At 41.2% G+C, this 26,433-nt stretch overlaps 1 protein-coding gene across 1 annotated transcript in view; it reads left to right on the top strand.

The window, feature by feature from the left end:
• Nucleotides 1-18,363, top strand: part of AMER3 (APC membrane recruitment protein 3) — a 42,284-nt gene extending 23,921 nt beyond the window's left edge. Inside the window, exon 3 of the mRNA XM_054207196.1 lies at nucleotides 14,317-18,363. The gene's annotated coding sequence lies outside the window, so the exon portion shown is untranslated. The remainder of the gene's footprint in view (nucleotides 1-14,316) is intronic.
• Nucleotides 18,364-26,433: the final 8,070 nt, after the last annotated feature.

The raw sequence follows: 26,433 nt of genomic DNA, 5'->3' as shown, positions 1-26,433 counted from the left end.
ATCAGTAAACTTTCCCTACCAGAAATTTATCACTTATCATATCACACAGCAATCCACTTAGTGTTATAATTAAAGGCATGAAAATTTAAAGTGAGCACAATACAACGATGAATAATGTCCCAATACAAAACATTTCATAGTGGAAAAAAATCCAACTGTAAAGAGAGCTTTCTCTAGCTCCCAGGAAGAAAATCCTTAAGTTGATTAAGGGCCTACCTATTACCAAGTCAAGCAACATGAACACTGAAAACTTTGCTTCAGTGTCAAATACCTTCCAAAGTCTGAACTCTCCATTAATTTGTAACTTGTTATTATTTCTTAACCACATTTCCACAAAGATAAATACCTAAGAGTATAAAGTGCACTGAATTATGTCCTTCACTGATTTCTGGAAATCTTGGGCCTTTTATGCCGTGGGAGCTAACCAAAAACGGTCACAAAATCTTTGTGTTTTTATCAAAATTGCAAATTTGGAAAACCTCTGAGCATCTCATCCACGGTATCAATGAGGTTCACTTCAAAGGGTTTTAGAGAAAAGCAAGGCATGAAGGCTTAGACTCAATTTGTAACAGAAAAAAATTAAAAGATTCCAGAATTTCTTTGCTGTATTTCACAAGGCTGAACTTACACCTTCCATAATTCAAGAGTCTTCCTGAGGAATTCTGTTCTCATAAATGAGAGAGGAGGAGAGACAGAGGCAGTTACAATACACAGGCAGTTACAACAGAAATAGACAGATTTTTAGAATGGGTACTTTTATTACTAGATTTGACACTAAACAGTTGCATTTATGTGAATATCCAAAACATCCATACCGGAGCAGATGAAAGCTCCATTTACTTTCTCCCCAGTAGTGATCAGGAGGAATGCTTATGGAAGAGAATAAAAATAGGGCAAATAATAAAAAATTAGACAAATACTCTAGCATTTCTCATCATATTGCAATCAGTGGTATTAAGCTATCTAAGCTAAGGGCAAACAATGCCACCGTATTTAATAAACAGACCCATCTTCCATTATCTATTTAATCACATTTTGAACCAATATATGCTTTTGGACTCTATGAAATTCTGTGCTAATGAATTTTACAGTTTAATTTTGCATTGTATGGGGAAAAAAATTATGTAGAATCTAGAATCGCCTAGGCTGGAAGGGACCTTTCAGATCATCTAGTCCAACCATCAACCTGACACTGACAAAAATCATCACTAAACCATACGTACTTTACACCTACTGCCTTATCAATATTTGGGAATGTATTACTCCCTGTATTCTGTGAAATAATGAAATCATCTCCTATACATCAATTGTATACCGTTCATGGATTATGTTCATGTTCCTAACAGCCATCTCTCCAAAATAATACACAAACATATATACAACAGGAATAGTAATTATTCTCCTTGAAACTTAGACAGCTTACATATACAAGTATCTTCATATTTTTCATCAGGTCATGAAAGCATAGCAGTATGCTATGTACTAGTGGAACTAAGGCGTCATATGATATCACTTTCTCTTCTGTCTTCTCCAATTTTTTATTAGAAATTTTAACCATAAAATATAGAAAACAATCCTGCTCACTGTGTCTTTCTAACCTTCTAAGTGACTTTCCAAAGAGGATGCAAATGGAAACTTGAAAATGCAACAAATTATTCATTTATGATGCCTAAGTAGCCACATTTCGTCTTTTAAATAAAACAGGATGTCCCCATACTGTGTAGATCTGTCCTTTTAACTGATTCATCTGCAAGAATACAAATGCTTACTAAACATGAATTATAACTGTGTTAGTAATCTGCCTTTATCAAGTAGAGTTCCCTTCCCCAGAAGGTAAGGAGCAAGAAGAATGTTATGTTTGGCTGATTGTGTTGCAGTTGGGCACCCTTGGACTTAATTTCCCAGATACTCCAACCCATTCTATATTCACATCATTTAATGGACATGCAAGTTTACAATAGACTGTGTCCTAATTTTTGGGCTTGGGGGGAAGTGCAACAAAACAGTCTGTGCTGTGGTTATGAGATGAAAAAATCTCAGTGATTCAACATTCTCTGACAAAGTGCTGGGTGAGTAACCTTAATGGCCAGTCAAGGCGATAGTAAATCACAGGACAGATTCTTAGGTTTGATTAAGGATTGTAAATCCAGTGGATCCTCTCTCCAAATACTGCCTGTGTCAAAAGGGAATACCTGGATGGCTGAGAAAAAGTATTCAACAGTATTATAAAAAATTGGCAACATTTCTGGGTTACCCATTCATATTGCCTGACCTCCGGTTGTCAGAGCAACTCTACAGGATTTGAAACAAGAGAGCATGAGAGCAGCCTCCCTCAATGATTGAAACAGAGGAAGGCAAAGATGACACAGAAATACTGTCTTCTCCATTCAGTGCAGCACTGGGCACAGCTCGAATGTTACCGCAGAAAACTTAACTGCATTCGTGCTTCCATCTTTTCATTTATCGCTGGGTTGCACCTGCTTTTAGAATAGGTCCAGTAACAATAGTGGTACCTGCATGTTTTCCATCATTATCCAAGCAGATCTGCCTGGATTCAACATCTGTGGCTCACTCTACCAGGATCCTGTTAATAACTTATAACAGAAAGACTTGCCACTCTTCACATAGAGATGGTGTGTTTAACTTCTAGTATTAGAAAAAAAGCTTAGTGTCTGAAAAGTATGTTAAACCACAGAAGAATATTTAACTTAACATGAGATTTTCACCTAGCAGGAAAGCCAAGGATGGCTTAACTTCTTTAGCACTCTAAAGCAGCCTGCAGGAAATGCTCCTTTCCTTTCAACGGGAAGGGAAATGAGCTCATCTCTCCACATAAAATCTGCTCCACAGTTCATAGCCCTTGTGATTTGTTTTACCCCATCACTGGCAATGCAAGCTATTCAATCTGGCAGGAACCTAGAAGTTACAAAGCCCAAAGGAAATAATTTGGGCATTTGCCCTTTGCCTACCCTCAGGTGTTTACCAAGGCATGTCCTAGAGTGACTCACTGTTTTTCCTTCCTGTTTTTCTAAGAGGCTGCTATTAAGTCAAACCTGTAGCCATACAGTCAGTTCTAAATAACAGGGTCATAAAACTTAAAGAACTTACTACAGTCCAGACCAATTGCTGTTTTTACGTCACGAACACTGCTAAATATAGCACAGAAAGACTTCCTTTTTCCCTCCTCCCCACCCCACGCATGCCTGACAGCTCGATTTATCATATTCCTATCTCTGACAGTTAAAAAAAGAAGTTAGCTTCCAAAATTAAAATCACCTCCTTCAGCAATGTGAGCGCAGTCACTTACACTAGTTAAGATGTGACTCTATATTCATCTCTATAGTTACCTGCATGACATATACTGCACCTAAAAGCAAGTTTTGAAAATAGATAATTTTAAAATACACTACAAAAATGAAATTCTTAGAATAAAACCTTAGTTTTATTGGGATCACCATTTGCTGTTTTAGCTGTCAGAGGAATTAAGTTTCTTTAACAAAGAAAAGCAAGTTCTATTGCTGGAGTGTGTCTAACAATATAAAACCAAAAAATGTAATGCCAATACTTCAGACCCCTGCAGAAACTGTCTTATAAAACACCCTACCAAAATGGATCAGTTCTAAACTGCAAGCTCAAAGCATAAGACTTTATCACCATTGGTGTTTTTCCTTATACACCTTATCAGACCCTGCAGACTAAAATTTACAATCTTGTGTGCTTAAATTTAGATTTTGAAAGCAGGTCCAAAATTGTGACTCAGCCTATATATTTCAGCTGTACATATTCCATTGGGTCAGACTATCAGGCTATAAAACAGGGAAGTTCTAATTACATTAGTCCAGAGATGAAGGAATAGTTGAAATCATCCTGCCATTGAACTAACTGCAGGCAACAAGGAGGGCATTAAGTAGATCAGCTCATCAATAATGGAATATGGAGGCTCAACACTAAGTAGGTCAGTGGTACGTATTTCTGTTTTACCCTTGGATAGGCACTTAGCAGCCTACTCACAGTGAACTCAGACTGGCTCCTTTCTCTTCTTACCAGACAGTCTTCAGCATCACAAAATTTACCAAATCCTCCCATCCCTATTGAAAATTCGTGATCCGAAAATGCATGGGGATTGAAGCTGGATAGTTGAAGGCTGTCATGCAGGAGGGTTGTACTGAGAAGTGCATTGATATTGCTTATTCTGTAACAGCTAGGGATGTGTAAGGAAACAAGCCTGTGTGGCTGCTACAAGGTACAATTCTGCATAAATCTAATCCTGATTTGCTGTATTAAATAGCATGCCTCCCATCAATAAGATGTTGCAGAGACTGTTCCAAATCCATGGAGATTTTTCCAGATATTTGAGCGGGTTCTAAATCAATACCTACCATGACTAAAACTTAACATTTTGAGATATTTATATGAAGCAATACTGATAGCTGTGTTACGTTTGGTTCTTTGGATAAGAAAATACCAACAGAAGAACGGAAGTGAACTATTTTGGAAATCCCACTTTTCCACAGAGGCTGTAATGAATGGATTTGAATAATTTCAGTTAAAGGAAACTCGCTTTTTCTTCCTCTTTTTCAAATTATTGCCAAAGGGGTTTAAGTAGAAAGCTACCCAGCCAGCCTACCAGATACTTGCTGAGTCTGTGCTGAAAAAATTTCAAAGCTGATAGAAAAGGAGCCGTCCGGTTCAAAGTCAACATCATCCAGCCCTGCAGGAGAGTAGCACACGTGGAAATGCAGAAGCAACTGTCTATCCAAAATTCAGGGCACCATGACATCTAATACCTTCAACACAATTGATTAACTGAAATCTGCAACAGGATTCTTGCTGGGTACATTAATAACCAGCCAGCAGATCTGATAGCCAAAGGCAGCGTAGAAAGACAAACAGATTATTAATCCCTGAAAAGATTTAATAGCCACTATTTTTATTGCAACCAAACTAAATAGGAAAAGCAGAATCAAACAAACTTATTTCTTCAGGGCTACGCAGATGGGCACATTCAGTGTGGCATACCACACATAGGAAGACTGAGGGATTCAATAACATAGTAATTATAAAGACCAGATATTAGTCACTCTGGTAATTTCAACTGTTAAATAACACTTTTTATTTGGGTTAGCATGGGCACCAGCTAATACAAAACACATCAGTTGTTCTCTATTGATAAATTTCACTGATAGTATCATAGTTACATTCAGAGAAAAAAAAGCACATTCCTATCTCCTAAATTATACAAAACATTCCTTATTACTTCTGTTAAATCAACACGTTTATTGGAAAATATGTCCAAAATGAATAAATACTCCAGAACATAAAAAATTTAAGTGTAATATATTTGCCACCACAGGGCACTTTTCATTTGTTCTTCTCACTCTTTTTAACTGAACAAGTAATTTACGTGAGTAATGAAAATAATCTTATTGTGCAGCTTTTCAGCTATTATTCAATAGCTAAAAGGAAAGTAAAAATCACCCTTTCTATCAATAATTCAGCTTCAGTGCTAATGCAGCCATTCAGCTGTCCCTCTCACCAGGGTCTCATACATTTTTAATGCTTAGGGTCTTTGTTAGGAGGCTGAATGTGTGAATTGTGGTTAGAAACACCAGGTGTGGGAAGGTCAACTAAAGAAAATATTCCTATTGCCATCAAAACAAATTAGACTTGCAGGACCGTACAGGGTCCGGTAGGACCATAGGGTCCTCAGTGCCTGACTTTGCTGAAGACCCGAAAGACAAGTCCCACTGCCAACACTGCCCTGCCAGTCCTGGCTGGTAAAGACCCCAGAGCTTCTGGCAGTCCCAGTGAAGTGCCAAACACACTTCAGCCAGCTTTGTCTGATGATGGAATACAGTACATGTCATAATTCAGCCTCTCCTGCAGTTACTGTTAGTTAGTCTGTCTAGAACCAAATCCAGGCGCTGGGACAGGTGCTCTCTCCAGAGCACCATAGACAAAGGTCAAGGATCTGATGGCAGCAGTGTTTCCTTTTTACTGGTTTGTATGGTTCTGTAATTTGGATACCTGTCACTAAACTTTAAACTTAGACTGCCTGGACCAGATCTCAGCATCTAACGAGTCTACCTGGTCTCTTTAGCTTTATTTCCAGAGAAGCATTTTTCAAGAATTGCTCTTTAAACACCCCACCATTTTTTAAAGCACCAGAGGTATAGATGGCTTCCTCAGTCTACCTGTCCTGCAAGGTGTGAATCAGACACTTGCAAGAAAATAAAGAACTTTGTTAGCAAGGCTTTCTCATCTGCTAATAACCCCCTTTGAGAGTGCAATTTTCTCTAATAGTGCAGTTATCTTCTTTGGAAATGATTACCATGTCAAAAAGCCTCTTCACCAGAGCTCCACAACCTCTGAGCTCAGACAGGCACCATCTCCTCCCAAGGCTGTCACAGAGAACTCCTCTGAGTTGACACTGGAGAGACCTATGAACTTTTAGACCTCTCCCATGAAGCAGTGCAGGTGAGCCTGACATCAAGGAGCTGCTATTTTCTTTGCTTGCCTTCCATTCTGTCAGACGGAAGGGTTCTGGTACAGAGCGGGGACCCTTATTCCTGGAATAAAACAGCCCTCCCTCAGTATGGGAGGCTGCCCCAGTCAGTCTCATTCCTCTGCTGAAGGGTCAACAAGTCATCTGAAGTTCTGATCTGGAAATGGTCCATTTTATTTTTACCTCTTTGAAAACTCTACACAACCCAAGACCTTTTATGACGGAAAAAGTGAAGGATTTACCTTATTTCATCATGGCTCAAAATTAAGCCAATAAAATTATATGTAACACTTGGCAATTTCTCTCTAGCTCTATTTCTTGCTGTCTGGCCTTCTTCAATAAGAGGAAGTGAAACTCATTTGTTTCTGAGAGTGTAAGCATTCATTTTAAATCTGGAATTGTTCCAGATGGAAAATTAGGATGATTTCTTTGTGTGTCACATCACTGCTTCATGTAGATTTCCATTCCAGTGAAGCTTAGCAAAAACTTATATAGATCTGTATAATGGTTGCTTACTACCAAAACAGTATAACAATTGGCCTTATAAATACACTGAAGATGTAAAAAATGAGCAGGACTTTGTAAGCTATAGCATCAAGGATAGTTGGCCATAGAGAATATTCAGGCAAGACTGAATTTCAATTTTAGTTTTGCAAAATCAAAAAATAGGGATCTTGTAATAATTTCTGTTGTTGCCATGCCCAGATATTCCAGACCCAGATGCCTCACTTTCTTCCTCTTTACCCTCCTCCTCCCCTCATGCTGTATAAACAAAGATCAGATTTTGGGTCTGTACTCCAAAGAGCTAGAAATGATGTTGAGAAATGACAATGCAAAGCAAATGCCCACAGATGGATACAGACAGATGGTAGAGTAAAAGGAAACGAAGAGATAGCACCAGTCAGCCCATCAGAAACAGAAGTGTCATCTCATGTTATCATACTTTTAGGGATGGACTTCCAAACACAAGAAGCCCCATAGGGCAAAACATTAAATTTCTTCTTTGGAAACGTAACAAGGAGACAATGCGGACTGGTCTTGTTAACTAATCATAAACAAGAAACGGTATCTTGGTAGACCAGGATACAACTGACAGGATAGAGATTGGACTTCAGAAGTCTTGGAAGTGAGGTCAACCACCAAATGATGGATGTTACAGAGTAAGAGAAATGAGGGGGAATACGCAGTGACAGGTGTTTGGGTTGGTATAAACAGATGGAAGAATGCCATCTTTGTGACAACATTCTGAGTGGATATGAACAGGCAAGACTGTGCTTATCAAGGGCAAAGGAAACGGAAATTTTGATTCCTCGGAAGCAAAATGAACAGAACATGAATTACAGCCTTAGTCATATGGATAAAAGGATTTTATGCACAGAATAAACCAGATGCGGACATAGTCTGCATGTGAGAACAGAGAGAGAAATTTGAGTCAAAGGCCACTCCCGTGACGTGCAGGATAGTGGTCTGTACCCAGCAAAAGAAAATGAGTTGGCTCAGGAAAATTAATTGCAAACATACTTAGACCAGTTTGGTGCTTACTAATGATTGCTAGGGTCTGCTTTGCTGACCCTAACTTTAGCAAGTCAGCAGATACACCACAGATGTGCAACACAAAGATGACACAGGATTTGCTGCAATCCAGACCCCGCAGACACAGCCAGCTTGTACTTAGCAATCAATGAGCCAGATGCAATTGTGACACTGCTAACTGCCTGTAAATTATATCTTTTTTTAAAACTGAAGAATTTGAGAGACTGTATTGCATTCATTACCATTTCAATCAACAGTAGCACAATGCATCACTGACAAGATTCAAATGACTATCCAATATAAATAATCTGAAAAGCCCGTGATAGCTAGGGGAACAGATTATTTACAGGCTATTTTATTATAGACTTCCTATATGGCAAAGATTTTGCACATGTGAACTTGTCCCATGCATTAGACATAGGTCTGTGGAGGCAGCTCTTTCATAAAGAGAGATAAGAAAAGAAATAAGGTTGAGGAAGGTGTAATGCAGGCACAGAAAATTGATTTTCAGACTGTCTGTGACCTTGACTCAGAGGTTGAACGTGAGCTGTGAAGCAGAGAATGAGGATGGGAACAAGTTGCAGACAGCAAAACTGCAAATTTCGTTTGGAAGCAGAGATTGCTGACCGATTCTGACAGCCTGACCCTGCCCATGTAATCAAGTGCATTAAGCATGTGATGATATTTTAACTTACAGGAACAATTTTTTCTTTCTGTGCCTTTTCTGTCGTGTAGTTTGGGGAAAGGAGGGGCTAGCAGATTGGGCTAGGTCCACACTCAGAGTGCTTTGTCAGCACGAGTATTATATATTATAATATTATGCAGTATATTATGCTGGCACAGCATTCTAAGGCAGATGCAGCTTATAACAGCAAAAAAAAGTTTTTACCGTATAACTTCTTGATTCCCTGGGAGTGACAAGTTGGCTTTTCACACAGGGGACTCCTGGCAAATTCGTTGTTTGTCAGGTCACACTCCAGCGTGCTGATCTGTGCATAAGCGTGTCATAGCAAAATCTATGGTATAGTTCTGGCCTTTGAGCCAGAACCTCTGCTCTGTCTAGAAATCACTGTTTTGGGTTCTTAAGACCTCTAGAGTGGCATATAAAGGCTGGAGATGGACAAGGAGTATGCACTGGATTTCTTCTCCGTATAGAGCTCATTCTGACTCAGGCTGAGAATTTGAGGTCTACAAGCAAGCAAAAATGCACAGTGTTCAGAGATATATTATTACATAAAGGACTGACTGACAAGATCGAGATCCCTTGGCCCTTGCACAGAGTTCCTCTTAAACTCATGGGGCACCAGCACAGCTGCACTCTTTCTGTGTGGGTGTTCAGTCTTCAGCAGGACTGAAATCCAACCTAGTATTGCCAGAAGTGTTGGAAGTTTCCTGCAAAATGTGCTTCTGAATAGAAATCATTGTACTTATTTTTGTTAATGTGCAATAGGGTGCTCAAGGCACTATTCAGAAATGGTACATGCCCTGAGAAACTGAGGGGCTGTGAAATTAAAGTCCTTTTGGTTTTTAAAACTCAGGCCAATTCATGATTACAGTATTTTAAACCCATACTTTCCATGGAAAGGGAGTTTCTGAACATCTCCGTGGCAGACCACTGAGATAGATTATCTGCCTGTTATGTGCATGCTGCTTATGATCAATTCTATTCTACTAATTGGCAAATCTTCTAGGCAGTGAAGCATTTTTCCTGGAAGAATTCTATTTTGTTCCAGTAAAACTCAATTTCCACAAAGAATATTCAAACTTTTGAAAAGTAGTGTATTGCCCATCTGAAATTCATTCCGTCAGAAAATTCCCAGCTAACTTCTAATCTACACAACCAGCTGGAGCAATTAGCTCTGCGTGATAATGCTAAAGCTATTAAATAACCTTGGCATCAAGGTTACAGCAGTCCAATGGACAGGCTAGACAAAGAATGCTTCAGGGCATTCCCTCATGGCAGAAACTGTTCCTGCAAAGAACCTGCCTCAATTTCTCTTTCCCGGTGTCTACTTAAGTTAATCAGCTTTCTTTTTTTTTGTTTTTTTTTGGGAGGGGAGTGGGTGGGTGGGGTGTGAGGAGCATTGGGGTCTGTCTTTATCACTTAACTGATGCTGTTATTACTCTCCCAGTCCTGACTTCCTTGATTTAGAATCTCCTCCTCTTGTCCCCTTTCAACTGCAATCAGGAGGCTTCTCTCCCAGCTTGCATAGTCCATTATTAGCCCAATCTTCCTTCAGATACATGGTTAACTTCACTCATCTAATCACTCTCAGTTCTGAGGCTGATTACACAGACATATCTTTGTCCCAGATAAGAGAAAGAGAAACCTTATAATGCCATACTATATAAGATTCTTTAAACCAGGCCCTTAAGGGACTGGTGGCCCCACATTCTAACTTGCCTCTGACATTAATAGCTCCCAAGACACTCTTCTCTCTAGCAAAGGCTACATTAAATATTTTTAAACAGATTTCCTTAGGCACATGAGCAACTGATCTTGCAAAACATCCCTTCTGGCCTTAAAGGGCCAGTGTTCTGCTCCAGTGGATGAAAGATTGGAATATGTTCCTCAGGTAACCCCTAGAAAACTGTATGATGCAAAAAGAAAAATAAACAAAAAAATCAAAGCATATACAACAAGGCTTAGAAATTCAACTGATAAAAGGAAAATCACACCAGAAACAAGAAAAATCTTCAAATGTGCTTGTAGGAGAAAGGAACTGAGAGTCAGGACATCACTGAGACTATCCCACAGTTTTAATTTGCAGGTACAGCTGAAATGTCATGAAAACTGCATCAGAAAAGGAGAGCTGCTAGAAGTAACTGTTTAATTAAACAATGCCAGTAAAGGCTGAGCTGATATTCACCCATAAATTCTAGGGAATCTGTAGATGAAATGACTGAGCTGCCCAGGAGATATTAAAAAGTCAGACGTTCTATCAGACAACTGGACTTAGCAGTAAGGATGGTGACCTCAGAAATTATGGGCTGCAGAGCCCTCCTGCACTGTCAGGCACACTGTCAGGACCTGAAAAGCCAGCTACCAGAGCTACCACCCTGCTGCAACCCTTTCTCCTTCAACCTGCTGCTCTGCTGTGCCACCCTGTGCTCGCCAGCTGACAACACACTGCCTCAAGAAATGAGTTAACTGAGCAAGTAATATAGTCATTAAAGTCCTTCTGGCTTAAACTTTCTGAGACCATAATACTGTAAATGGCAGCCTCTGCCAGGTGCCACAGCTCTACACACGACATACGGATCCTGGAACGCTGTGGTATCAAAATCCTTTCTGTATTCTTGTGAAGGCCAAGATGCCCACAGATGTTGTCAGATTTTTCAGTGACTACAGGCAGATTTTTGAGTTCACAGCAATTCAGATCATCAGGTAAGATCTGCACGGTGGACATTTCTCACAATTGCTACAAAAGCCATTGCTTTGTTTCCTGTCCTTGTCCTCTGGGCTGTCAAGAAGCATGTCCCAAGGTCCAGAGCAGGGGACACACATTAAGAACTCCCCTACCCTGTTACCAACTCTGATGCTGACATGTAGTATTTTGAATAAGCAAATCACCACCCTGAGTCTTTTACTTACCTTGCTGTAAAATAGATATGACATTTATTTCACCAGGGTGACAGGGCTTTGGTGTGATTTTTTACAGCAGATGGGGATTTAGAGATCTGCAAAGTACATTACTTTCCAAGCTGACAGGACCTCTCTGAAGACAGGACACACACTGGGAACTTAGCAGAGTACATGCAACAGAAAGAAGTCACAGCAGTCCAAACAGTTGAAGAAGGCCTTTGCACTTAGCAGCTTTTCGTATCATTTTTCCAGGCGCGTGCTAAACCTCTTTGCTTTTATTCAGGGACCGCCAACATTCAGGTTACGTGGGGATTTTCAGGTGCCAAAACTCTCTCATTTTTGGCAAGTATCCCGAATGACTTGGGGCATGGCAAAGAAACCGTGCTTGTTAGCAAAAAATGTTAGGAATGACATAACCTGGGAGTCAACCTGATAAATTCCTCACTGCAGTCGACCTCGTCTCATCAATCCCGGCATACAAAAACCCAACCACGGAAACGTATCTATTATGTAAAATACTGCAGCAAGGACCCGCCTGCCCGAGACGGCAATAGCAGAGGGAACGTAGCCGGGGTCCGGAAGCCGGAGATCAGCCGGTAGGTGTCAGCGCTGCACCGGCAGCCCTGCCGCTCCGCATCCCGCGGGAGTCCCGCACCGCCGCTCCGCCAGCTTCCAGGCTGTGCTGCACGCTGCCAGAGCGGGCAAACTGGTTCGTCAGTCACACTTAACCCGTGGAAAAACAGCCTCCGGATCAAGGAAAATACACTGTAGTAAGCCTACAAATGTCCCAAATTCCTGTGCTGGTCTGCCAAATACCACTGCAGTATTTGTGTTTGGGATTCTCGAAGGATTAAGCCTCCTCCCTGCTTGGGAAGCCTGCCTGGGTCAGGGAGCAGGCAGGAATGCAGCTGTTCCCAGCCACTTTGAAGGTGGGCACAAACTGGGGAGCCATTTATGCTACCGCCTAGGGAAGCCGACAGACTGGTTGTGGACAGGAGACCCTAAGTATGAGTTTCTGAGTAAGAGTAACCACTTAAGGGGTACAGAGGTGTCTTCCATTTATATAAACTGAAATGTAAATAAAGATAGTAAGAGGGCAATAACTGTTTTTTACTTAAGAGCTTGCACTGAGAACATGTTAAGAGTGAGCTCCTGCTGATACAGAAGGTTTTTTTGCCCATCCCAGGCACCATCTCCAGAGGTATTTAAAAGACAGGTAGACATAGTGCTTAGAGATATGGTTTAGTGATTGTTTTTGTCAGAGTTAGGTTGATGGTTGGACTTGATGATCTGAAAGGTCCCTTCCAACCTAGGTAACGCTATGATTTTGTGACTGGTGAACGCGTCCCCTCACGGGGATGCCCTGCCCTGTTCATCAGGCAGGCTGCCCTCCTCTGCCTGTCCCGTCACATTTCTGTAGCCTCCTCCTCACAAGGGGCAGATGTTAGCAGCTGGCAGGACGGAATCGAGAGCACAGCAATAGCCATACTCTGAATTACATCTACAAGAGCTCATAAGTCTCAATACACCAGAGAGGTCCATCAAGCTGATTTGATATTATTTTTCAGGAGTAACTAAGGCAGAACTGTCTAGGGGAGGACTAGGCATATTCTTTCCTCTACTGCCTCATTCAACATCTAATCCTGGACTTCTTTAAATTAGTGCCTTCCAAGCAAGTCACTTAGATGAGCTCTGGAAAAGGACTCTACCTGGCCTGGAAGGGGACACACGAGAGACACCAGGCAGAAACTGATTGATCCATCCAAATCTATTTGCTCAGTTTTAGTGTCACTGCTGTCTGAGCCAGCAGCAGAGACAGAGATGTCATGGGAAGGGAACAGGACAGCATCAAAGAAAGGGAAGGTTGAGAGGCCTGGACTGGGGAGGGGGGATGATGGGAAAGCTGCAGTTGGGGAAGAATACTGAAGCCAAACATAACTGATCGCAGATCTCCACCTACGGTTCCTCAAGGTGAGGTTCCTCTGCAAAAAGGCTGGGAAACCACTGAACTGCATCACTCACTGTCAAGAATAATGAAAAAAATATAACCACATTTGTAGGAGTGGTGGGGGCTCTGGGGAGCGCTTTACTTATTTCATGAAAATTCAGAAGCTTGATGACAAAACTCCTGCTAAAAAGACACTTGCGGGTAGATGCAGATGGCATATTTCTTACTCCATAAAGAGCCACTGCATGTAGCTTTGAAGTGTGCAGGGCAACTACATCGGGGTTTGTGACTTGAACTTTGAAAACAGGACAAAATGAGAGCCAGAGCTGGCATCTGGCTGGGGGGGATGACAACGACTATTTAATTTCTTGTGCCACAACTCAAGGCAATGACACTGTTCACAGCATTTGTACCCCCTGCTGTGTAAGAGTGTTCTCAGTGTGTGGTATGGCAGTAGATACCTTGATGCCCATTAAGTAATAGACTTACTGGAGTTACAGGAAGAGATGGGTTTTGATGCTAATCACTGCAGTATTCTGTGACTGAAACAGTATTTACTTTGAATCAACAAAACAGGAAATTCTTTTGTCATTGCTAATCTGTCCCTGGTTGCACTCTGGTGGTAGCCAGTTTCTATTTCTGGTTTTAGTTATTTTCCTTTGTTCATTCTTTCAACAATATATTGTTAAATAAAAACCTGAAATAAATATGTGAGCACTTAAGATGTTTTTGCTTATATTGCAGGTGCAATGCTGAAGAACCCACTTGTAGATATGGATGCTGCCCCCACCATGTGTAATATAGCATGACATACTTCCATGGCGTTATATTGATGTCAGAATCAACGCTGATTCCTCTCTAGAGATCCCACTAGAGGTGTTGCAGCAGAAGATCATGCTACTCCATCTAACTGACTGATACAGTTAGGAGTTCCTGACAACACCACCACCCCTCAGGCCATGTTTGCTGATGGGTGATAACTAATACTCTTTTTTAAAAAAAACACAAAACCCTTCAGTAGGATTTTTAAAAAAGTCATGCCATGACAAGAAGGTTTAAGAAAAAAGATATCCTATTTCTGTCACATTGTGCAACACAACAACTGAAAATACCACTATATTTTTAAAATACAGGTATGTGCAGAATAAGTATTCACTTGGGCAGCTGTAAAATTGGCAGAGGTAAAATTGTTTTCCATTGCATTAATTTTTCTTGAATTTTACAGAAGTGCTTTATATCTTTTATGGCAACTGTTTAACCATCCTAAAGCAACAAGGTTCTAGACTGCAGTTTACATTAGTATGGCAAGATTTACTGCTTGGGGAAAGGTATTTTGTAAACATACAAATAAAAATATCAGGAGGCATAATATAGTATGCCCTATATTGTCCAAAGACATGTATTTATCATGTAGCAGAAATGGTGAATAGGATAAAGAGGTATACTTGAAAATCACCATCAAAAAGATAACTTTGATTCTTTTTTTAAAGGGGAGAAAGAATGCTGTTTATATCCATGATAACAGCTGTACTTAATCTTATACAAAGTCTTCCTTTCCAATTTAAAAATCAGTTCAAAGTACTAAGTAGGATACATTGTTAACCCAGTTTTCATTTTTTTGTGGCATCCTTGGAGTCAGTTTAACAGAACAGTCATTATTTTCATACCCCAGTTCGAATCTAGTATTGGCTGTTTTATAATCTGAGAATAAACTGAAAAAAACAACTGTGCTTTGTAGATGGAACCAGATGATGAAATGGTCCCATCTGGCCATGGGATGTTAACAACCTCCTCATCTAGGACCCTGCCTCAAACCGTATTTCAAGACAATATCTTTGCCTTGAGTTTTGCTGTCTTAGGAAAAAGTGGAAGAAGGTCCTGTGCAGCTGGGCACCGAAGCTAGAGAAAAATAATTCCTTCCTGACTCAACAGTGAGCTCACACCTTGGTACAGAAGAAGGTAACCTTATTCCTAAAATTCACTGAAGTGGCAAGGTCCCTTCCAATCCAAACCATTCTGTGATTCCGTGTGATTCTGTGATCTCATTTAGCTTTATTCATCAAGGTAACTGTCGGTAACTGTCCGTACCTTGTCTATAGTAAACAGAAGAAGACAAACAACTACAGAGGTTGACGAAAGACTGTCTGGAAATATTCCAGTCTCTCTATTGAAAATATAAGGCTCCTAGGCAAATACCTTAGATTAGATGCCTGAATTTTGATGTCTAAAGTTAAGATGATTTCTACCTTAAACCATTTATAATGGCAAGAATGTGTAACCACAGTATTTAAATGACATCTGCATTTTGCAGAATCTGGATTTTAAAAAAAGTATAATGCACCAAGACTATGATGCTGTAAGATGAAATAATGTCCCCTACATATGGTATGCACTTTCTCAGTATTACTACCAAGAAGAGAGAGGTTCTCTCCAACACCCCAAGACTGACAATACAAGTCAACTTTCAGAATGCGGCCAATTTACCACAAGCATCTCCTTAAAACTTAGATTACAGGTACCCACGACTCTCTTCCATGGCATAAAACTATGTCTCTGGAGACTGCTAAGAATTTGCCATTTAACCTATAAAAGCTTGAAATGCCAAGCAGTTCATCATACGGGCATTCTTTCCTGAAATACTAAATGGCACATTAGATTTGGGCTCATCAAGTAGTAATAACCATAGGGCTTAACATTCCAGCAACAGACAGAGCCTACAAAAACTAGTTGTTCTTCACACAAGTGATCCCTTTCCATTGTAATTACTACACTGGCCTCCACTATTTTAACTCACCAACTCTCTTGTAACACAGTGCACAGAGCCTCAAGGGAGCAGAGCGGCAGAATTTCTCAACTCTGTAGCATATTGCACATATCTTCCCTGGATTTCAGGTTAAGTAACCAACATCGTAAAGGAAAATAAAGGCAACAGAAGGAGAAAAGTCACCTTGCTGCCACACAGCACAGGAGACAGCATTTCAAAGGAGAGAATTATTTCTCTTGCCTTACAGGCACAGAGCAACAAACGTTTTGTCTAACATTATCTATCTCCCAAATTGGAGTCTTCTTTCTCCTTCTGCTGCTCTTCTCCCTGTAAGTCACACTCATCTGTCAGAGCTCCCCAGTCCCTGCTGCTGCTTACATTAAAAGTACCCAGATCCCCTCTCTGGTGGTCTCTGCCCTTCATGCAGAGAGAAGCAAACAGCTTCCCTCTGAGGGACTCCTTCTGCCCTCCTCACTGACTTCAATGCTGGGCTCTGTGGCACCATCAGTGCCTGGACAGTTGTTCCTTTCTGATACAAACCACAGGGAAGATGGGCTTTTACTCCTCTTATGCAGGCCCAGTATTGACACACACAGCCCACAGTTTCACTCTTCTGTTGGGGGCGGCAGGGAGGCACGTAGATTTATGAGCCACCTGCAGCCGTTGAGCTTATGGACACAGCCAGTTCTAGCAATAAGTGCATTGCACTCTGAGATTCAAAGGTCCTGGGTTCAATCCGTGCTGCCAAAAGAACAACTGTGGATCTGCATTACACACCACAGAAAAATGCCTGTGGGTAGTCTATTTGAGTTCTCCCCGTGGAGTTGCATGACTGCTAGTGCAATGTTGGGGGAAGCTCAAAAATCTTCAGGGCTTAATCATTCTCCATTTAAAGAACTATCAGAAAATCTACCTCTTCAAGATCATATGGAACAAGGTGTTTACCAAGATTGGCTGTTTTGTTTGGAGGAAAATCTTTAGATTAAACTTGTTATATTATGTGAGCAATGTCTCCTTAGGAAATGAAGACATGCTGGTGAAATGAATCCATACATGTGAATATTCAATTTCTCATGCAGTTTGCAGCTGTGAGAACAAGTTCCTTCAGCCTGCTTTCAGCCTACCATACTCTCATTCCGCTTTGGTGTTAGACAGCTTTTTAAATTTTAAATGGGTAATACAGAAAATTAAGATAAATTACAGAAAACTTTGCACAGACCACTTTTGTGGCTACAAAATTTCAGATCAGCTTCTATGATCAGAATAATAATTAAAAGAACAACAATATCTTTGTGCTAAAGACAACATCCAAGGAAGAAGAAAGATTGTTTTTCCCTTCTCATGGTTCACTAAAATGCAGAAAAATGCTCTGGAAAAAGTATTTTTAAAAAGCTATATTCTGCTAAAGACATCAATCCTTGACATTCCTTCTTTTAAGGCAGAGTTCACTAGACCTTCAGAGGTGTTTTGGGAACTCACAGGACATAGACTAGGTACCTGAGTATCCCTAATAAAACCCCACTTACTGCTTTGAATGGAGAGAGCACTCATCACTTCACAGAAATGGAGTGTAAATGTCTCGAAAAAATGTAGGAAGAAATATCAGACCCGTGTGAACTTCAGGTAAGTGTTCCTTCCAAAAGCAAAGTATTAAAATGGTGTTCAGGTATTCCAGTCCAATGTGAGCGATGTGAACTTAGCAACAAGTCCTAGAGTAATATGCATGTTACACATACATATACATGCATAATGAGTGTGTATACACACCTAAAAGGAGGGTTTGTGCAAACTTGTTAAGTTCAAGAATAGGGAAGAAATCTGAAGCAAGTACCATTTAAAAATCTGAGTAGCAGATTAATAAAAGTTTCAGTACATATATGATTTCTTATGTAACTAAGATACATGCATTTATATGCTGTTTAACATATTTTGTTAACTATTTTTCATATACGTCATATCTGATGTACATACGCTTTATGTATTATATTTTAGTTACCATATTCTACATTACATATTAAAGTCACTTGGATTCTATGCTATGTTTGGTCTCTAATCAACATCACTTTATTGTTCTACATTACATTAATGAATCACTGTTTTCTAGCACTGCAAATTTACTATTCAGCAAAAAAACCCTTACTGCTTACAAAGAATTTTTATTTTTTTAAATCCCCAGCCTATATCTGAGGCTTTAAGAGGCAAAATTCACTATTTCTCTAATTCTTCTCGTCTGTGTAGGAGAACCTGGTTTATCAGTCAATCAGCATTGGAAGAATCAGAATACTGAGATCAAAATACTATCAACTGTAATCTTATCCTGAGGAAGTTAGTAGATTATCAAGTGTATGTCATTTGGAAAGTGGATTAGTTTCTAAACATAGGTACTTACTGCTTTGAGAAGTGCCATGTTTAAGAACAAGGGAAGTTCTGGCTTCTCTGAGGAATTAGTCCTGATCTAACTATTTAACAAAAGCTCATCCTTACCTTTTACAACATACTTTATAAATTAGATGGTTGACTCCTTGAAGAAAGTACTAATTTCCAGGCATATCTTAAAGTGTCACATCTTCATAAGTCTTAACTACCTGAAGAAATAAAGAAAATAAATTAAGATTTAAATCTGGCGTAAGAGAGCACAGACTAGAGTTTGAAGCTTAATGCTAACTAATTCTATATGCACATTATATTTGCCTTTTCTTTCTAACTGTGGCAAATCATTCAAGTAAAAGGATATTTACAAATACTTCAAAACTTCAGCAAGATAAAGTTGCATCATTTTTTAAGTTGAAAAGACACTTGTCTCAATTTAGTTTTCTGTAGCCATGTTTTAAATATATCTATACAGTTCTCATAGGTTTATAAATACTTTAATACCTGCAATGCAATAAGAGCTAGCAGAAAAGTTCCTTCAGTTGTTAACAAAAAGTGACTATCTAAAAGAAAATTGTTACACTACTATAAAACTATTGCTAGTCCATGTTCTACCATAGTTTCAGATTCATTGACATCCAGACATATAGTGCAAGTGCCACCTGAACTTCTATAGCATTATCGTATACTTTCTAACCTGAGAACTACAAACTGACTGTGTGATGCTGATCACCACAGCATTTCCACTCGAAAGTCAGTGAGTACTCAGGATGCTAAGCAGCTCCCTGAATAGTAACTTTAGTCTTATATTGTTTAAATGGATTCAGTCATAAGCACCTGTCACTCAATTACAATGGCTTTTTAAAGCAACAATTTGCTTAATGTTAATGTAATTGTATCCGTGTGTGAATGCTCTTAAGAAGAAAATTGCAGAAAGGAAAGGAAGAAGGCCAGCCTTTCCATGATGCAACACCAATACACTGAAAGCTGGTACAACCTGAAATGGAACTGTAATCACTCAAATGGAAGAAAGTACTAAACCACTCATTCCTATCAGTGGGTCTTGAGCAGGAGCGGAGAACCCTCAGCATCTTGAAAAATGAGAAAGGTAATGATGGGCATAATAACACAAATGAGAGGGCCACAATTCAGTTGACAATACACAGTGTGGCCAGCAGGACGAGGGCAGTGATTGTTCCCCTGTGGCACTGGTGACGCCCCATCTTGAGTGCTCTGTCCAGTTTTGGGCCCCTCGCTACAGGAAAGACATTGAGGTGCTGGAGCGCGTCCAGAGTAGGGCAACGAAGCTGGTGAGGGCACAAGTCCTATGAGGAGTGGCTGAGGAAGCTGGGATCGTTCAGCCTGGAGAAAAGGAAGCTGAGGGGAGACCTTATCACGCTCTACAACTCCCTGAAAGGAGGGTGTAGAGAGGTGGGGGTCAGTCTCTTCTGGCAAGGAACAGGCAATGGGACAAGAGGAAACAGCCTCAAGTTGCACCAGGGGAAGTTTAGACTGGGTATTAGGAAAAATTTATTCACAGAAATGGTTATCAAACATTGGAACAGGCTGCCCAGGGAAGTGGTTAAGTCATCATCCCTGGACCTATTTAAAAGATGGGTACATGTGGCACTGAGGGACATGGTCTAGTGGTGGTTCTGGCAGCGTTAATGGTTGGACTCGACGATCTGAAAGGTTCCTTCCAACCTAGATGATTCTATGACTGAAAAAGGAGCACCTTTCTTAATTCCCTATGGAACAAAGAACGGCACATTGCTGTGGTAACAGAACTAAGCAGAACACCAGCAAACACGTGCCTGGTGATGCACCAGGGATGTGCCAGATACCAACCCACCATGCTCCCGTGTACTTTCTGTGTGACTACAGGCATTAATGGCAGCGGGGCACCAGCAGACCCAGCCATGGGGCTGAGCAGGAGCCGAGTGCTGATGTGCTCGCCCGACAGCTGCAGGCTTCTGGGAGTCCCTGCAGGAGCTCAGCCCATGGAGGGCTCTCTTACCTCACGCACAAACCATCCAGGCGCGCTGCTGCGGGGAATTGACCCTGCCCGTCCAGCGCCCCCGCCCGCCGGAGGGAGGGAGGTGCAGGGCCATGGTCGCGGCGTCTGTTTAGTGTCCCCGGCGTCGCAGCCGGAGCGTCCAGCCTGCAGGGGGCTGCTCTGAGAGGAAAGACTGCGAACCCCATGGTGGCCTGGGTGAAAGGGGGACCGTGTCCCCTTGGTTGGCGAGGGCGGTGTGAGGGCCTGAAGGCGCCGACCTACCTGCCCTTCCCGCCCGGGCCTCAAGGGAGGGTATAGCCCTGAAATGGCGGCGCTTGCAGCAGCTGAGGGGTCCGGCCTGTGGAGGGGCAGGGCCCGGGCCGGCACAGCCCGGCGGAGGTGGTGTTGGCGGGGAGAGAAGTGAACTTCCCTGGGCAGTTCACCTCACAGACCCGTCCGGAGGCCGTGGGGAAGGCAGAGGGGGATCGTTCTGGAAGGCCCTGCGAGGGGCACAGCGCTGGGCTGGCGTGAGTTTCTCGGGCTGCACGCAGCATCTGTGGGGGCACAATTTTTTGTCGAGCCCTTGAGGACCTGCCAGCAAACTTCAGGGCCCCTGCTGGGGTGTGCCCAGGGCTGGGGTGCAGCTCTGGGGGGAGCAGGCTGGGAGGCCCTGAGGTAAAATGGGGTGAGGCTCTCTCAGGCAGCACCTCAGCAGCACGTGTGAAAACCTCACTTTTCCCTTCTCTCCTGGGGTACACAGCAAAGATTTCAAGGCTGTCTAAAAGAGAGAACAAAACATGTATTTACTGCCACTCCTACTCACCAAATCCCAGGGCACTTCTAATAAGCCTGGAGCAAGGATGAATGCTGGAGCAGGTGGCCAGAGGTCTCCCAGAGAAGAGTAATGCTGGCGCGGGGTGTTTACATCCTGCTGTGAACTAGAACAGTCCCTTCCATGCCAAACCGCAAGTTGCTGGTTGAAACCTGAGCTGAACTTCCTTGATGGTCAGAGGAGCCTGGTTAACTTTCAGCACAGCCACTTTTCATTTTCACACCTCTCCAAACTTGCTGGGACAAGAACCAGATGTACGAGAATACGGTGAGTTCCTATTCTTGGGACATTGCTGACCCGATCCCAAGCAGCATGTATCAGACAGTACGCTAAAAAAGGGTTGCTTTCTCTCAAAAGATTTCCTGGTTTGTTTGGTTTTGGTTTTTTTTTTTTTTTTGGTTTGGTTTGGTTTTTTTTAGGCTGGTGTGATTTACAGAAATGCTACTTTTTTGGCCATCTACATTCGGCCAAACCAAAGTTCTGAATTCCTTCACATATAGGCCTTCATGTGAGAAAGCCTCTTTATTTTTCATGTGATCCAGTCTCTTCTCTCAATATGAAGCAAAATGCTGCTTCAATGCGTACAAAGGCTGAATGTTCCCCAGAACGTAGTGTGGATAGATCTGGCCTTTCTCTCACTGATACTGGTGACATATCTACATGCACACTGGCTTAATTAATTAACTAATTCCAAAGCTCCTCCGTGTTTTTTGTACAGCTTAAGCTGAAGTCCGTAGCTTTACTGCTATTGGCACACAAGCTAGTTAACTAGCAGTAGCTTGGGTGCGTTTGCACGGGCCGTAGTCACACCTTCCGTTCCAGTGCAGGTATTTGTCTGCTGTTTATATCCCAGTGGAGGTTTTCATGGATGGCTGTCCAGCAATGACTAACTCATGCAAGAAATGGCTCTAAACACTCCAGTGCATTTGTGAATAAGTAGGAAGTCTTAGAAAAGCTCAGAGCAGTATGCTGAGAAATAGTCCAGCCAGATGGAAACTGTCCATCAAATACCGCAAAACACCCAATTGCTTACAGTGCATCCCTTGATCATTGTGCAGATTAGGGAGGCTTTTCTGTCTTCTTAGATGCTGAATAAATCTCTAAGCACTAATGCAGGAGTGCTGCAGGTTCAAAATCAGAAGCATCACATGTCCTGGCCTATTTTGGGGGATTGCTCAGACAGTTGAAGAATTCTGCTAAGGGCCCAGTAGCTCATTTTAGAATTTCTGGTAGCCAGGATGCTATTTGTAGTGCTAGAAGCACTGGAGTTTTCAGTAAGACAAATGCAGCAAAGGAAAATTGCGATCTTTTAGCAAAATGCAGTGAGAAGGGCAGGGAAGACATGAGCCTTCCAGTAGGTTAGCTCCATCCTGTTTCCTTAAGGCATGTTAGATTTCCTTAATGAAAGGGGAGAAGAGGACTAGGACAAGACTAGAGGGTGGCAGGTCCCGGAATCTCAAAGGAGTAATGAGATAGTACTCCCAAGCTGCAGAAATACTGGAAGAACTATGGAGGGCTAGCGCTCTTCACTCATTATAAAAACTTATATTTCCAAAAAACATTATCTGTCTTAATACCTCCCTGATGCCTCCACGAGTGAGCAGCTGCACAGTCCCAGTTGCTGACTGGGGTTAAACTGCAACACATAGTCAAGCAATTTATGAGGAGCCAGGGCTGTCATTTTGAGCAGATTTCTAACCATCACAACTGTTAGGGGAAATCTTGGGAGCAAATATAAAATGCTCTGAAATACAGATTCAAGTAACTCTCTTCTGGCAATGGGAGGGGAAGTGTTACTCTCACAATTCTGGAGCTCGACTTGTGGTCACTGGGCACTTGGAGCTGGTCACTGACTCTGAACAGGAAAGGGAAATGCTCTGGTGGTTAGTAAAGAACCGAAGTCTCCATCAGGAAGAGGCAGGTTCATGTTCTGTTTCAGGTCCTGAGCTGTCTCATCCTGTAAACATTTATTCCCATCTTTCCCCTGTACCATAATAATGAAAGCAAAAGGTTCTTCCAGTTAAAAAAAATACTTACAAGTGAAAAAAATCCTATTGTGCTAATGATAGAATAATTTGCAGTGGTATCATTTAAACAAAGTTGGAATTTTTTTGCAAACATTCTAGGTACCATTAATAATAGCACCAGCTTAAAAGTGTCTGATTGCTACTATTGTTGCTAGAGATAAGTCTGCTAAAAGGAGTAATCAGTCATGATAGGACTGAAATGGGCTATACCCCATTTGAAGATTTTATTTATATAGATTCTAGACAGTTTATAGGAGTTTAAAGTGCTGTTTATTGCCTTTCAGTGAGCCTTTTGACTGTGCATTAGTAGAACCTGTGACCATCAATTACTCATCTAAAATCTGTTGTATCAGCATATACATATGGTAAGTAGTGTAAATATATATACTCTCTATATATATATTCTCTATATATATAAATATAGAGAGAGCATATACATGTAAACTCAAATTGTACTCTATATGCAACTAGATACGTACTATAAACTATACTGAACGGGAGCTTTAATACGATACACAACCACAAGATATCCGTTTAAGCTATCTGAGCCCTCTGGGGGAACATCAGGGTTGAGCAATGTTCTGGGTAAAGTCAAAGTCAACTGCATTCCTGGGGCTCTTAAGATAATTTTAATTAAGTAAAATTGCTGGTGCCTTTGAAGGTGGGAAGTGTAGTGGCAACGCTGAGTGTTCTCTTCCCCACTTCATAAAGGTATCACTGTAGAATGTGGCAAGCAAGGGGTAAGATGTAAACAGCTCAATTCACTCATTGTGTGACATCCCGTTTATCTCATCACCTAACTTAAGAAGTCATTGCAGTACTGTTAACAATTTGTCCTTCATAACTGGAACAGCTTCTCAACTGCGTTACGTCACATTACCTTCTGTCTGCATATTCTGTTTGTTACCTCACATTTCAATTCATTAGCTCTCAGCAGCTTGCCCTTCAAAAATCTTATTCCTTCGAAATTTCTCATCTTCCTCTATACAACCTCTACTTACTTTATAATAAGAATTTTTGACCATTTCAATGTCAAACATGTTTGATCTCTTAAATACCTGAGGCTAACAACTGAATGCTACAGTGATACTGAATATATTAATAGGTCAGGGATAGATTGCCCAAGAATGGTGTCAAAAAAACCCCTGGCGTTAGGTTTATCAAAGTTGCTTTCGGAGCCCAGTTTGCAGAAAGCCGCCTTATAATATGCTTAGAAACACATGGGAAAATGAGGTGGAGGTGAGGATAATAGAAATAAAAACTCTGGGGTGGTTTGTGGGGTTTTTGTTGTTTTTTAGGGGGAAGGGTTGGTTGGTTTTAGGTCTTGGGATGGGTAAACAGAGTCCTATCTAGAGCTCTTGTAAGCAGCTGTTCTTCAAGCTGGGCACAACCAAGTAGGGAACTGGGTATGACCTGCCAGGAGCTTACACACACTCTTCTGGAGCCTAACATCATGCTTCTGCTGTGAGTCGTTTTTAGTTTAAAATAGCAAAACAAAAAAATCTTGACCCACTCTTCCACAGTACACTTTGTGCTGACGAAGCTGGGGGGGCTGCACGGTAATCATATCTGGCAAGAAAATCTGTGTCCTATATGAGTCAATAGTCCAACACAAAACAAACATTGGACTTGTGACTACACGCTGTGGAGGGAAAATTACCTATCACAGCAGGGCACTAAAATTAATTCTCCATAATTGCATTGATTTCTTATCACGTTATAACAAAAAGTTACTATTTGGGAATTTTTTTTATCTTAAGACTTTGAAGCCATTTCAGATACTGGACTTTATGAAGACAACAAAACCAGTATCTGGGCACTGTGTGCCGACTGCTTTTTGATTCACTTTCTACAAGTCATTTTGATTTTGTTTCATGTTGGAAATTCCTGAAAAGATGTTGTAGGTAAAGGAGCTAGCCTGTTCGGGAATAGAAAATGGGACTAGTGAAGTGATATTGTCACTGAGGCAACGGGAAATTATTATGAGGAGCAAAGGGACTTTATACTTTTAAAAGGATGAGGAAAACTGGGATGGAATTCAAGACTTGAGGTAGTTTTCAGTTTGTAGCATGCATATTCAAGAGAACCCTAGTACCCTAAGGTTGCTTTTTAAATTCCAAAATAGGCACTCCTACAACCTAGTCATAAAAGCTCTCTCCCTGTAAAAGTGAGAGAAGATATCAGATATGAGGGAACACACAAATACACTTTTACCTGCATGAAGATTTTAAATTTGAAGATTAAACGTGTACAGTATGATAGTGCAGGGCTAGATTCTTTTTGATGTAAATCCCAAGGCATCTGTTTAGCATTTACCTGGAGGAGCTGAAAATGACCATATTAACTATAGCAAAGTGTAAAAACTCCAGATTAAGGAGCCTTAAGGCTTGGTCCAAGCCTATATGACTTATTTTCCTAAAATTGCCAAGACCTGCTATCATGGCTTCTACTCAGGATAGAAATGCTGGTAAGATTGGCTATCTGAAGGGTGTGAGTGGACCTTATTTTAACTACCATTTTATTTGCACTTACCAGAGCCAGAAGATAGCTTAGGCAGCCTTGTCTTTCTCGGTTCTTGTGTCGTTATTCACATCAGAAATGGCAAGGATTAGAGAAGAAATATTGGGGATAAAAATATCTCATGTAGAAACTCTGTAGTGGTCAAAGAATTGAGAGGCAACAGAAAGATGAAAATAATATGACTTTGCCAGTATGTGATAATGTCGTGTCCTTCTGGGACCAGGCTAAGAGAAAGTATGTTAGTAACATATGCAGTTTTCATCTGCATCCACTCTTGTAATTTTAAGCTCAGCTGAGAGCATTCTACAAGTTTATAAGATAACTGAAATATTTGCTTCTTGACTTTTCTTTG

The sequence above is a fragment of the Rissa tridactyla genome, chromosome 6 (assembly GCF_028500815.1).
Source record: "Rissa tridactyla isolate bRisTri1 chromosome 6, bRisTri1.patW.cur.20221130, whole genome shotgun sequence".
Taxonomy (NCBI): Eukaryota; Metazoa; Chordata; class Aves; order Charadriiformes; family Laridae; genus Rissa; species Rissa tridactyla.
The sequence above is the reverse complement of the archived record's forward strand: the minus strand, read 5'-3'. Positions and strand labels throughout refer to the sequence as shown.